At 36.2% G+C, this 14942-nt stretch overlaps 1 protein-coding gene across 4 annotated transcripts in view; it reads right to left on the bottom strand.

The window, feature by feature from the left end:
- The window catches only part of LOC139980020 (cholecystokinin receptor type A-like), a 108843-nt gene that overhangs the window by 14154 nt on the left and 79747 nt on the right, over nucleotides 1-14942 (bottom strand). The window contains exon 2 of one of the 4 annotated variants that reach the window (XM_071991367.1): nucleotides 1554-1778. The exons of the other annotated variants lie outside the window; for them this stretch is intronic. The gene's annotated coding sequence lies outside the window, so the exon portion shown is untranslated. The remainder of the gene's footprint in view (nucleotides 1-1553; nucleotides 1779-14942) is intronic. 4 annotated transcript variants of the gene reach the window in all.

Here is a 14942-nt window from a genome sequence, read left to right as displayed (position 1 = left end):
TGTCAGAGACAGTGAACCCAAGAGGTACGTATTCCACACATTTTATCTCATGTTACCATGAAGAATGAAAGTGATTTTTTTTTTCAATTTAATTATGTCATACTATTCATTGCACTTTGGTAAAGTATACAATATCCCTTATAATTACTCGTTTCCTGGAGTGTCGCTATATAAATTAACATTATTATCATTAAATTCATTACAAAGAATTTTGTGGTACGGGAGTCTGCACAAATATTGATTTTAACGGGTTTTTGAGGTAATTTTGTGATTTGCCCCCCCCCCTTCCCTCCCATAAAATTAGTGGAAGACTTTCAGGGTGATTCTGAAGTTGTGTCATTTAATGCATGCTAAGACCATTCTTGTAAAAATATATCTAAATTGAAGAAAAAACAAACAATTAAAATAATAGTATGAGATATGTAACTCAGATTGTTATTATTATATAAGGAGCTTCGTGATACGGCATGCTCATAACATGTATCTTCAATATAGTGCAAGGCACGCCCCAACCATCGCCCAAGTGCTAGACACGCCCCAACCCACCGCACCCAAAGAAAAAATAACTTTAATCACTGTGATGTACATAAAAAAGAAGCATAAAAAAGACAAAAAAAAGGAAACATCTACTGATTTATCACCCAAAAGTATTTAATAGTTTGTAAATGTTTGCAATATTTACGAGCTTTGTTGTATACGTGATCAACGCACAGTCTTCCACGAATTGCTTAAATAGCTGCTTAAGGCTTGATTCCCAGTAATATAAAAAGAATAATAATAATAATAATGTAAAGTCATATATACGATAAAAATCGAGGAAATATAGTAAAGAATATTTCAATTTCCTGCCTGATCGAAGTAAATAACATAATTATAACATGTAACACCTTCAACTTGCAGTCATCACGTTTTAAGTTCTACCATCATGAATAAATTCTTACTAAATAACGTCATGCAGATCAAACGTTTTCCTATATTTTGTAACCTGCGGGGTAGATACGGCTGACACAATAGTCGTACAGCCAGGCTGGCTAAGCTATTTTCGCTTCTTCTCACGAATGATAAAAAGAAAATTTGCAATATTTAAATCCACGGGCATAGCCAGAAATAGGAACCTTTCCTATGAAGGCAAATCCGCAAAAGTCAAATCTCTCAGCGGATATATATATATATATATATATATAGGCCTATATATATATAGGCCTATATATATATATAGAGTCCATTCGGGTAAGTGATACCATCGTTCCTTAAGACGCCGTGTGTACATTGCCGTAGACGTTAAGCCTTAGAAGGGATTCGGTATTGCTGACATAATTCACATTGATGTGAGCATAAACTAACCAGGTCATTTTTAGTATTAACTTACGACTTTCGTCAAAGCTTCCGGATTTGGCGTTTTAAATTGCACTTTTTGTAATTATTTATTGCCTCCCAAGTAATCTCTTCACGACAAGGATGTAGTTTCTTTTCTTCTTTATATTTATATGTATATATATAGCCTTTGTATATCGCGTGGTTTATACTATATACATTCGTGATTTATACCTTACCGTCAGAGCCTCCGGTAGAACTGTTTGTCACGATAGGATACACCAGCCTAGTGTTATATCAGACTATCGGCGAATGGTCGATTAATTTATTCGCTGTTGAATCCGCATGGATACTCAGTTTGACATTTCATCAACTCGGCTATTATGAGGACCTTTATGGATGAGAAGCCGATACCATATCCCAAATATTGATGAAACTCGAGAACTTGTGGGACTTATGACTGCCTAAAAGAAGAGGTTAAAAAAAAGGACAGAGAAATAAATGACTGCTATCAAAGGCAGAAGGCCTCGAGGGGATAGCGAGCCATGATTTTGACATTTTAATAAAAACTGGGAAGTTTCAAACTAGTTCCTTATGCGTCGATCGTTTCATCCCACGATGGAATTGTTGTGACATAGTGTATGCTTACAGATGTGAATGCTTCTCACAAATTTCGTGAGAGGGGCGATGGATTTAATTACACCAGCTAATCGTAATGTGTCGGAGGTATTTTTCTGTCCTGGGGCGTTTGCGTTTCCATATTTTTTAGTGTTTTAATCAAATCGTATAATTCGTCTTGGCTACAGAAACATCTACAGTGATGTCAAAGTTATGATGGTATTTTAAAGCGGTCAACTTTATTTAGTCTATACAACTTATGTTCCTCTCTCGCATGTATGTTTATACAAATTACACATAGATAAAAACATTTTTTCTTATATAATAAAGTAAAGATTTGGTAGTGAGAATATTGAATCCAGCAAGCTATCCTTAAAAACAACAAAAAACAAATAAAGAACCAAAAAAAAACTATTTCTATTTTTTATTTTACTCTAATCTAGTAACTTATAGCTCAAAATGAACGATTTTCATAAAATGTAAAGCTAATAAAATACAGACAATTTTTTTTGGACGATTTGCCTTTGATACTCTAAGTCTTTAGAGTGTCTGGAAGACGAATGTAATCCTTAATTGCTCAATAACTATAGAAACAATATTAATTAGGAAAAGTAAGTGAAATTAGAAGTAAAATATCATCTTAAAAGGGTCTTTTAGTTTAAAATTAGCGAGAATCACAAAACGCTATACAAGTGGTTTATACCTTGAATAATGACTCATGAAAAGGTCATATTTGTGAAAAACAGAAGATTTTAATCATTTATAAATTTAGCTAATACTAATAAGAAAGTATGTGGGCGATTAAAGTTCATGATCGAATAGATTTCATCGATTATTCTTTAATTATGGGATCATGTTGATGAGAGATAATATATATTATTTGCGAATCGGTAACAAGAAAGATGAAAAAAAATTGAACTGGTGAATCTTTTTGGAATCCGTTTTGCGGCATGGAATGTTTCTTTGATGGGTCGTTTATCATTTTTATTTCAAATATGATTTTTTTTCTTTCAAAAATTATTACTTTACCCGGCAGTCTTTTTTTAATATTATATTTTGATATATATATATATATATATATATCATTTAGATAGTACACTGTGTCCACTCTGGGAGCTTTAAGGAAAGACAAAAGAGCGTGCAAAATCCAGCGGATTTAGCGATCTCCTCCTTTGTTGTGGCTATTTCATCCTTAAGGCTACAAAGTATTCATGGAAAATAAAGCATCGTTGGGAGAAACCATCAAAAGAAGATATGAAGACATTTTGATGGCAATTTCGGAAATCCTGCTTGCGGATTTGTGCCATTGACTGTGTTAGGTCTGTATTAGGTACGAAATGGACATAGCTTCCGGCATCTATACTTCCCTTGAAAATAATCAATAAGGTAAAAAATGTAGGGGGAAATTATGTCGCAATGTGTCCGGTAATGGTAGTAATATCCATTGAGATAATGTCAGCACTGGCTCCAACCCAGGCAATTTAGATCCTGGGAAAATCTGAGCTGTATTTAGAGAAACAACAGTTCCGTCCAAGAAGCCACCTGCTGAATATATTTGTAGCAAAAGGATATGATGTGTGATTTTGTTTTGAGTAATTTTCACGCAAATTCATTGACTCACGCAGGACACTCCCGTTTTAATGGAGTTCGGGGTAGGGTGTATATTTTAACCTTCGTTTTATCATTGTCAAATATGGTTGAGAATGAACCTGCTAGATTGTAAATTAATCATCAAAAATTCTTCCAACTCATTCTGAATCTATTTTTCTGCAGGACGAATCTCGTTGAGGAGAGGAAAAGAGATCGAAGTAGGCGGTGGGGATGATGGAGGGAGGGGCTAGGGGGGGGGGACGAAAATGCGTTCCCTGAACTTTACAGCAATTGAATTGAATTGAAAATTTTGTTGTTAAAAATATATTATCCTGTCATCAGGGGTTTCGTAAGTTTCACTAGACAGGGGTTTAAATATTTGCTCTATAAATCATACATTATGTTTCTTTCTTTCTTTTTGGTCAAAGGAATAACTGATTACTTTCGAAATTTAACATTCTAATTGTCTTTTCTAGATTTCCCATCTTTTATTTAATATTTTTTTAATAGTTTAAGGCTATGTATGCCAGACCATTTTTGTACCTGACTATATACAACTAGATTTTCATCACGCACTAGACCTAATTAAGTCAGATTTTCAGACTCAAATTTCATGATGCTGCACTTCTCCAATAAAATAAGATGACTCTAAATTAAACACAATCACAGTCACTCATATTAATCAAAACCATAAACTGAGAGAAGAAAAGAAAAACGAGAAATGTTCTCAACATTTATAAATGAAAAGTAGATCACACGAACTCTTATGTTAAGAAAAAGAAAAGCGATTAATTTTCCCAGCTTTCAACCTTCCCTCAGCATTCCATGCAGTCACTCAATATTACCAACATTAGTAATTATCAAATAATCGTTATTTTCTCCGCTCATTGCGCCACCAATTTTGTTTAACCCTTTCTGACTCCCGAGCCTTCTTCGCGTATAATTTCACCCCTTTTTTTATTTTATCATTTTTCTTTAACCGTTTGCACGCGGTATTGCTCTCATTAAATTCGTTTGGTACCTATAGTAAACCGCAGAAAAAAAAGATTGAATGATTCATTTCAAATAAAGCCCATTCTGTGTAATTAATTTTGCAAATATTTGTTGATAACCTTTCTTTTTCAGCACTATAGAAAAAGATGTCTGGAATGGTTCGGTTGTTGGAAATTAATTCTCATCTTTTCTGAAGTATTTAGTTTCCAAACTTTATTACATAGACTCTGAGAGGCTATATATGCAATAATTCAGGAATAGTGAACAGTTAAAGCGAAGAGTGTGAGAATATATTATGACGTATCAGTGTCACCATTGTTTGGTCCTTCGTGATTGGTGGAGATGAAATGTTCAAATATATCTCGCCGATAAGATCTATGGAATGGGTTATTTTTTTGTTTTGCTTTGTCCCTATAGCGTCGAGAAGAAGGTACTCCTCCATTTTGTTTATTACCCTGCATCTCTATTCTCTATTCTTATAAAGTATACTCTGCCAAAATTAAACTTCTGTGTCTCTCAAAATGAAGATCAAACCGTACTAAGATTGGACTGTCGATTGAGATAGCGTCTATTAATTTGTCGAAATGGCTTCGTTTCCGAAGTCGAGAAGTCTGCATCGCCGGGTGACACAGGAAATCTAAGTGCAAGCTTTACAAATCAATTGAAGGGCGGGATGACGTTGAAAGGGCTGCTTAAATTAATTTGCGTCTCAAGAATTAAGAGAATAGGTCGAGGTGATGCTAGTTTCTTCGAGTAGATTTTAGGGCGGTTGAGCAAAATATGACTAGTAGGTTTCACAAGATGTGTTCATGAGCAAGGGATTCAATTAAGTCATTGGCTTATACAGAGTATCCATGCTTTTGCAAGTGTTCCTTTCTTGTATAAATATGTATATACAAAAAAACATACATATTGCCAAATTTTGTTGACACTAAGAAGATGATGGTGAGGTGAGGGGGACCAAGGCCTCTATTTCATGCTGTCATTTGATGAAACCTCTATGAAGGAATCACGCTTAAGTACAACACAGTCGAATACCCCACTACACCTCCCCCCACCCCTTACGTCTTTACCTCCCCTCCACTGTCATCCCCTTCTCATCCAATCCCGCTCATCCGGCTATATGCAATTACACACTTGCAATTGTAGCAATTTTATTTTGTTTCAATTTCCTTCCAACACAACAACAACGCAAACTATAACCACAGCTACATAGCACCCTTTATACGGTATCATGCAGCTTGATATAAGCAAAGGGAATTAAACAGGTCAGAAAGATGAACGCATATACACCTGCATAGTGCCTCCTTCTTTTATATAGACAAGTAGTACCGTAAAATTCGCTGCCTTCAGTCATTAAGGAGGAAGATTGATTGAATGTTTCAATGGATGGGTTCGAAGATAGCGACTGGAGCAGATAAATGAAACTATAATGTGGGTGAAGAGTAACCATATACATTTCAACAGTATATATCATATTTATACATATGCTGTATTGTCTCATTCTACACCGTGTTCGAGTATGACTATAGCAGTTCACACTTTGATGGCGTCTCAAAGTCTCCGTATTAGAAAGAGCAAGCTACCCAAGTACACTTGATATTAATTGGTCTAACTTCCATGAGCATATGGATCAAAAAAAAAAACCTGACCATTTTGTTTCAATTTTTCTGTATTTTTATTTGGGGGGGGGGAGATGTAAATTATGTTGGACTCGACCCATTTTTAGCTTCTTTTTTTTGCTTTAAATTATCTAAAACAAACACGACACGTTCACGGAGTACTTTGGTAAACAATGCAGATAAGGATCAGTTATTTTAAGTCACCATATGAAGACAAAAAGGCGAAGAGACAGAGAGAATAGAAGTGAAAAGTAATATCCTTTTATACGACCAAAGTAGTCAGATGGATAAAACCTAAAGCATTCTTTATTATGTTTTATTGGTCAAATTTATTTGGAGCAATAGCGAAAGAAATGACTCCAAAATAATACATGGGACAATCCATTGTCCGCAGTTTTTTTTTTCCTCTTCGCCTCCCATAGAAAACGGCAGTGAAGTTTAATGCTCCTTTTTAACAACCAAATCGGGTCAAAACCGATGTTAATAACTCGTGACAGGATCAGCCTTATATATTAAAATTTTAAATAGCCATGCAGTCGATCGACAGAGACTGAAGTAAATAAATTAGGGCTTATCAACGGTCTACCGTCCGTTTCTCGCATGAGATAATGCAAGAACGGGATGGGGGTGGGGGGGGGGAGGGTATTGCTCAAACGATGCACGAAGCCGTAGGCCGAGTGCATCTCATACAAAGCATTGAATGATAACATTAATTTTCATCTCAGAATATTACAATTTAATAAAACCTTTTAAAAGAAAAATAGCCAACAATTATTGTCTCGGAAGGGTATACCCTATATTTCTTTATTTTTACTATAGTTTAAATTATTAAAACGATGTAAATGCGCCAATAAAATAACAACAATGAAAATAATTAGGCTATACATTGAAGAACACAGCATAACGATCTGACGCAAGGGCATAGTGCTCTTGCGGCGTCCAGTGGGCATAGCAACACGAACCAGGTGTTCAGCGCGCGATAAAGTGAATTGACATAACGGTAATTGTTGTATTACGGGATCAATTAGTGGGACTAAGCTATAGTTACTAAGGTTCTCAAACAAACGTTGACTTTTTCTTGTACAATGGCTTTAACATTTGATCGGACGGAAATATGTGTGAACCAGGAAACGAAACAATTCTCTTTTAGAAAATGACCTCTACTGTTCCTTGAAACGTGCATATCTTGATTAAAATTGATGCTGAATTCCCGATCAGTAACGGCATACCCAGGCCCATCGCTTAGACGTTACATACATGGGCGTCAATCCTGGGGGGGGGGGGCAGGGGGATGTCCCCCACTGATTGAGATAGGGAGACACAATATCAAATGTCCCCCTACTTGTTCACATTTTTAAACCACTAACGTATACTGGGTCATAATTTGTTACAACTCTTATATTCCTCCTAATGTAAAATTCTTAAAGATCGCGATTTCAATCAGTCGACAGGAATTTTGTGATATCTGTACATGAATGATGGATTTGTACCATATGCTCTGTCCAAAATGGCTCATTTGGCTATACCACAAGCACGCGATACGCGTTCCATGTAACACACACAATATGCATGCACAGTGTCTGAGTGATAGGCCTACAACACGTTCGTAAGCATTCTGTTGTATAGCTGTGGGAGTGGTGACAGAAAATGGTAAGTTTGAAACTTTCTATTTTTTATTTTAAGGCTTATTTGGGTGGGTAGAACCATCTGTTTTTACCTCCATGGTAGAACTTAGATTTAGTACGCGCAGTGAGCCTGCTTGCAAACAGGGTGCCATGGTGATTGCCCAATAAGGTGCGCTTGGGATCGCCCGGCCCGGACCGTCTAGATAGCTATTGTTAATTAGGCCTGAATCACTAACCAGCCTCCATTGTCACGTCCGCGGCAACCAGTGTAATCGGTGATTGATAAACGTGATACAACATCAAAGTCACGAAATACTGTGTTACCCGGCATGAATTTAGAGGGGGGGGGGGGGGGGCGGAGGTGGACTTAGTCTGCCCAAAAATTAAGTTAACAAACTGGAAGGTAAACATAAACTCTGTTTAAATAAAAACGTTCATAGGACTAATGTAGAAAAATAATAATAATTAAAAGGCAGACAGGATTTTCGCCATCCGGTTTTAACCAAACGGTGCGGCAGGTTTGATTTTGCTGGTACCTGTCGGGTTTGAAAGCTGACAGTCTACGTACAGATGTCCGAAAGCAGCTATCACTTGTGCGCATCGCGAACGCGTCAGAGCACAAGTGATAGCTGCTTTTACACAGCAAATGTTTGTCGGACGATGTCTGTGTTATCTGAGTACTGATAGATCTCAGAATGTTTGCAGCTGACTATCAGCCAATCAAATCATCAGAAAATTTGTTAAATAGAGTATTCATGAAACGCTTACTTCACTTAGCAATGAACGACATTGTTCAAATCAAAGCTGGGTAGTATTGGGGTTTGCATGATACTTGATCGTGGATTTTTACCACTCATTTTAACAAAATAATATTGATCATACTTGGGTGATTAGTAGAATTTAATTATATTCACAAGTCTGTTTACAGGTTATGCATGTGTTTTGGGAAAATCATGGTAAAATGCAGATTCCCTACATGGAACGGAAAACACGGATTTTGTTTTCTGTCGACGGTGCCCTATCTTATATTCGTGTATATTTTGGTTATAGTTTTTCCAGTTTTTAGCGGCTGAATGCGTTTTGCTTTGCGGAATCATGAAAATAAATGTATGAGGTTTTTTTTTTTCAAGTCGATGGATAAGAACCTAAGGATCCCGCAAATAACATGAGCCAGAAACGCAGCAAGAAAAAAAGTATAATACCAATTCCACTTGTTTAAAAAAAATGATTCCTAATAGGCCCACATGGCAAAATAAAATCAGATTATATTTTCTGCATCGCTTCATACGTTAAAAAAGTAGAATTTTACATTCCTTCTTTAATTTGCTAATCAGAGCACGGATGCCAAGACAAAAGTTGTCAAAATTCACCAACTTTACACTTTAGAATTTGAAAAATAATTGCTTTAAAAAATATTTGGGACAATATCCCCACCCCAGTAACTTTTTTTCGAGTAGATGAGTCCCTGGGACACACGTTTGTAGGCATTTGCCACCTGTATCGAACAATACTTGTTTTGTTTGGTGACATATTTTGCCTTACTCTATAGAGATCAGATATGATGCTAACCAGCTTGAATTAATCTGTGATTCCTAAAGCCTTGATATCGAAAAAGACGGGTATGCTTTTGTAAACATTACAAAAGCCTCCATCGATATCTGTCTTTCGTAATAATTCCCAACACTAAGTTATTATGGCATTATCTGTAAACACATTTTTAGTGTTGTGTTTTGGGGTGACCTTGGATGTTTTTTTCAAGCTTGGGTGATAATTGATTAATTAGGTGGAATATAGAAAAAACATTGTGACTGTGTAGAAAGCAATTAAGTTAATTTAATGCCAGCATCTTTCTGTAACAGATTACATGGGTGAGCCAAAATTAACGCATATATTATATGTTTATATATATGTGTGTGAGTATGTATATGCGGATGTGCGTATGTATGTAAGTATGTCTGTATGTATAAATTCTGCCCCCTTCCCCCTAGCTGTAACTACGGATTGACGCCCCCGTCCTGGTTACATACGTGTTAATATATCCACGGTGTTCTGACTTGCATGGGCTAGTCAACTGTGCATGGTGTTTTACTGTCTTTCGTTGGTTCGATTCCTTAGATCGCTGCTCTCAGGACAATTTAACATTGCTCCTTTTGTTTCTTCGAAGCCTACAATAACTTCTGGATATACCACTATACGTTATGTTTTGTTTTTATCGTCGATGGCCGCTGAAACGCCATTTTATTTATATAACACTAATGCCAGCATTGTTATATGAGGTTATCGTTATTGTTCGCACCAGACGGTTAGTTAAATTTCAGGCTGAAAGCTAGCTTTCTCGGAAATTCTGGAATCATTTGATCAAGGAGTGTTAACACAGAGGGGTAGTTAGTTGTCATTACAGTACTTGATGCGAATCGTTTCACAGATTCGTTCTGTGATTCGTTTGTTTTGGCTTGTACTTATATAGCTTTGGCAGCTGGCCGTGATAGGGATTAAGCTTGCCGAGACACTTCTTATTTTTGTTTTTTGTTGCAACTTATAATACTAATCCGCCGGTGAGTTTACCGTTCATTATCCATAGGTTAATATACGGTCAGCTGAAGACAATGGGTCAATCAGATCCGAGAAATTTTGTAACAAAACTATGAATGAACAATCTGTCTTCATGAAAGCGAAACAAGATGTGCGGTATAATGTTTGGCCGACAATAGTATGTATATGTACACCATGAACACTTTCAGTGGGTCCCTAGTGGTACTCGAAGTCTAGCAGCTTATAGATTTGTAATCATACTAGCAGCCTCACTTTGGAAGTGCAACAGACATGTGAACACGAACTCGCTCTTGTGGTAGAATCTTTGCACTCATGCCGGGCTGTATCCCCACCCCACCTGAACCCCCCTTCCCCCACCCCTCCCACCTTCTTCTGCTCTGAGTCCTGCCTATATTATCGATATATGCTGGAAATCAAGGTTGAGTCCCGATAAAAAAAAATTCAAGGATGTGTGCATGCGTTTGTTTTTAATGATAAAGTTACGTTATAGCTTCTTATCATCTCTGACAGTGTTAGGCTTACTCTCTAAATTGCACAGAGCTACTTAGAGTGAAACCTTTGATCTTATCGCGTTGATATTTTGCTTGCCGCGAACAACAAGACAGGAACACAGCTTGTCCTGATTAGTGATTACTGATTACGTCATTCCTACTATCGTCTGCTTCTATAGAAGCTGCTTGAAAGGAGTCCGGATTATAATGTGACTTATTCGTCAATGGGTTCTAAACGGTCAGGAGAAATGGATTCCGATTTTGTATTCTTGATGTCCGGTTTACGCAAAGAATCATCTGTATCGATATTCACCGGTGTACTTGAAAAAAAATTCTTTAAAGAAGAAAGTATTCTCTACGATCAAATAATTCTAGTCCAAATATTTCCTTGTCTTGTATAGCCTACCTCTTTTCGCTTTTGGTACAAAATTAATCTTTATTTCTACAAAAGTTTTCGTTTGTTAAATTTTATTTTCAAAGTAAGAGAGTCATAGCAAAGTGTTTTCCACTTTAGGTCAACTTGTTTACATTTTAATCTCGGTACTTTATTTATTTATTAAGTGACGTCACTCAGTTCGTGAATTATTTCATTCTCCCTCTCTCGCTCTCTCTTGTATTTATCAAAATGCTCGTCCCTGTCAATACTGATATAATTCACCACTAACAATCTTATAAAAATGCTTGACTTCTTAAGACTGGATTATAACTGATTAAAATATTACATTTTGAACCGCAGAGAATAATATATCTTAAGTCTTTGATCAGGTGTAACAAATTCCAAACATGTCGTGACGTCACTACTTGCGTCACTAGTGAACATGATATCATGTAACGGTCCTAAGAAGCTAACAAGAGAATCCATGAAGGATCTAACCCACGCTTAGTTTCAAATTGAGCGTTATTGGTTATTACCTGCAATGAATACTGATTGGCAATATATAACATTTCCTCACTTTTATCCCGTATGTTGTAAAACTCCTCATATGAATTACGTTAACAAAATATATACATACATATAACAGAGAAGATTTAACTGGATAAAAATAACTGTTGTTATCTCTTTTGAACATTTTTTTTTCAACATCTCAGTAATTAGATCCACGATCAATATTGTGACTGATACATTTGATACATGCAGGATTGATTTTAAGCCGTCGTTTATTAACACGTGATATTAATTACAGAATAAACCAGCCTATATCTATCGTGTGCATGTACAACAACTCCTGGTGAAACACATGCATTTACATGTGGGTAAAAAGAAATGTGGATTTTGAAGCGCATTCAGAATGGTCCAACCCCAAAGCATGACGTGTTTGAAATCATGACACGCTTTCAACTCATGGTTGCTTGTAACTTTGTCTATATGTGTAAGGGAACAGAGAGAAGACATATTTACGAGAAAGAGCACTTTTATTATTACGAACTTGATAAAAACTTGCAGGTATACTTCATTAAACGGAAGGGCAACTTTCAGTTTATAGAAAGAGGGAACATTTTAGATTTTTCACAGCAGTGTAGGCCACCCCGCCCCTCCGTTTCTCCCAGTGTAATTTATATGTGGCTATGGATGATGATATGGTGTGTGCTTGTGGAACCTTGTGCATAGTTGTTTTATAGGTTTCAAAGCTTAAACTTACAATTGTTGCCCCTATTTGAAGTAACCATATGGAGAAGTTTAGGGAGTGGGAGAGTTATAAGGAAGGGCATATGATGATGATGGGGGGGGGGGGGGTGGAGAGGGAAGAGTACACACCTCCATCGATGCGAAATGAATCGATGCAATTAAATTTACATCGAATTGTCTTTTCGTTCAATATTCAGCTACATGAAGAGAAATAGGGATATGTGAGGAGGTGGCCAGCCGAATTGATGGTCTGCTGGAACGAACAGAACGGGACGGATACCTCATCCAGGTAACAACATTGGTATTTTCAAATGATCTCTCAAAACTTCCGTAGAAAGATACTCATCCACCGAACTGCTTTCGACATGAAAACTAAGTGTAAAATCGCACTAAGAGGCTAAGAAATATCGTCTATAGTAGCAAGATTATGAAAGGTGAAGTTAAATATATTCCACCAAAGAAAGAGGTTATCTACATGGTAGCTAGTCGGTTGAAAGACCAAGAAGATAGAGCCCTGTTTCATTTGGGGTTTCATGTGGTGTTTTTTTTTACCAAGGAAACACGTTAGTAGCTGCGTATACCTCACATAAGTTGTTATTGCCTTTGCAAAGTGACCCTACAAATATCACATGATAATTGTAGATGGGAATTGAAGGTTGGGGGGGGGGGGGGTAATATAGGGTATAGAGGCAACGGCGATGCTCAGCATTGGCAGAAGCATGTGCCAGAATTGTGAAAGTTTTTATTTTTTTAATAATCATTATTTTTCTCTTATGGACTGCATGTGCCAGAATTGTGAAAGTTTTTATTTTTTTAATAATCACTATCTATCTCTTATGGACTGCATGTGCCAGAATTGTGAAAGTTTTGATTTTTTTTTAATAATTATTATTTGTCACTTATGGACTAGACCTATCTGCACCAGTCGCAAATCCAATTTTAAATATAAACCGATAAAGTTAAAAGTGAAAGATTTTATTTAAACTATAAAATTACGAGGGAGAAAATAGTATAAAAGACTGAAGTGTTTTCATTTCCTGCTATACTTTAAAGGGAGAATAACTGGAAATAACTCAAGAACGTTTTTGTAGGTTAAACATCAATTGAATATATCTGTATATATATATATATATATATATATATATATATATATATATATTCTCATGCATGAACACACAAAATCTATTATCTAAATCCTAACGAAAATCACGAAAATTCTTAAAATGTATTAAACTACTTAATGAAACTGGAAAGAAATGATACATTTTTAAGGCCATTTCTCATAGGAATGCAAATATAACACCTTTTATCAATCAATTAATTAACACGTCCTTTTATCTTATAATTTTAAACTTTATAGAACGACATGGCATGCGAATACAGGTTCGTGATGATGTCTAAGCTACTCAAGTGAAAAACAGATTTTTTTTTTTGGCCTTTGTTTCATCAAAATCATGCAAACGTAGTTCTTTCACATTTCTTTATAACTTTCTTTTCAACTTAAAATGACACCAAAAAAAAAAGAGGTACAGAATGTCATATTTATATACATTTCAGAAGTGGACCCAGGACTTTACAAAAGAGGTATGTGGCCCTGGGGTCGTTGGAGCCGACCACCATGTAGGGAGAGGGGGGGTGGAAGGGCAGTCCGGGGTACTCGCCCTAGAAAGGAAAAAATTAAATGCTACATTCTGAGACATTTAGTAACCACTTCTACCTTTTTTGTTGTTGTTGGAAGGGGGTGGGTGGTGTCCCACAAACTCCCTGGGTCCAGGCCTGTATCTCAAAGTGAAGACACAGTGATCCCAAAGTGACAAGGTACCGGTGCATGATGAAAAACAAAACAGCAAGGCAATTTTGTTAAATATACAAGCAAACTATAGTACGTTTCTTAGTAGAATTATTTCTTACATTAATTACCTTATACTTGTATGTTTCTGAGAATTTTTCTAATCGAACTGTTGGCATATAGTCAAAATAAAAAAAAAAATGGGGGGGGGGGTGCCTTTTCAGGGATAACATCTCTTTGTTTTACCTTGTTGTTTCTATCACGAATAGAAAAGTGTAGACAACAATTTCATTTTAAATGTTTATGGAACACTGGCAAACTGGTAACATTTTGAAGGATCTTTCCTAGGAGAATTTTAGATAAGTAGCAGGTAATTTCATATGTTTCATCTAAAAATTCTCCCTACTTCCTTACTTGAAATTTCGACCTTCCGTTGTCGATATGTTGAAATTTATGTCCAAAACTTTTAACGTTTTATGTATGCTCAACTCTCGACTTACTTTCTCACAATTTCGATAAACAGTCGACATGTTTGAAGGATTATGAGGTATACATTGGGACCCAAAAAAATAATCGTTTTATTGCTTGACACTCTTTTAGCGAATAAAATATAGATCCACCTAGAAGATCCATTAATATTGCCGAGTGCATCTCTAGTTATTAAATTGAAAGGAGAAACAACCTTTGTACTCCTGTCCCCACTTTCGACAAAGTGAGAGG

Source organism: Apostichopus japonicus, chromosome 14, assembly GCF_037975245.1.
Source record: "Apostichopus japonicus isolate 1M-3 chromosome 14, ASM3797524v1, whole genome shotgun sequence".
NCBI lineage: Eukaryota > Metazoa > Echinodermata > Holothuroidea > Aspidochirotida > Stichopodidae > Apostichopus > Apostichopus japonicus.
This window is presented reverse-complemented; position numbering and strand designations above follow the sequence as displayed.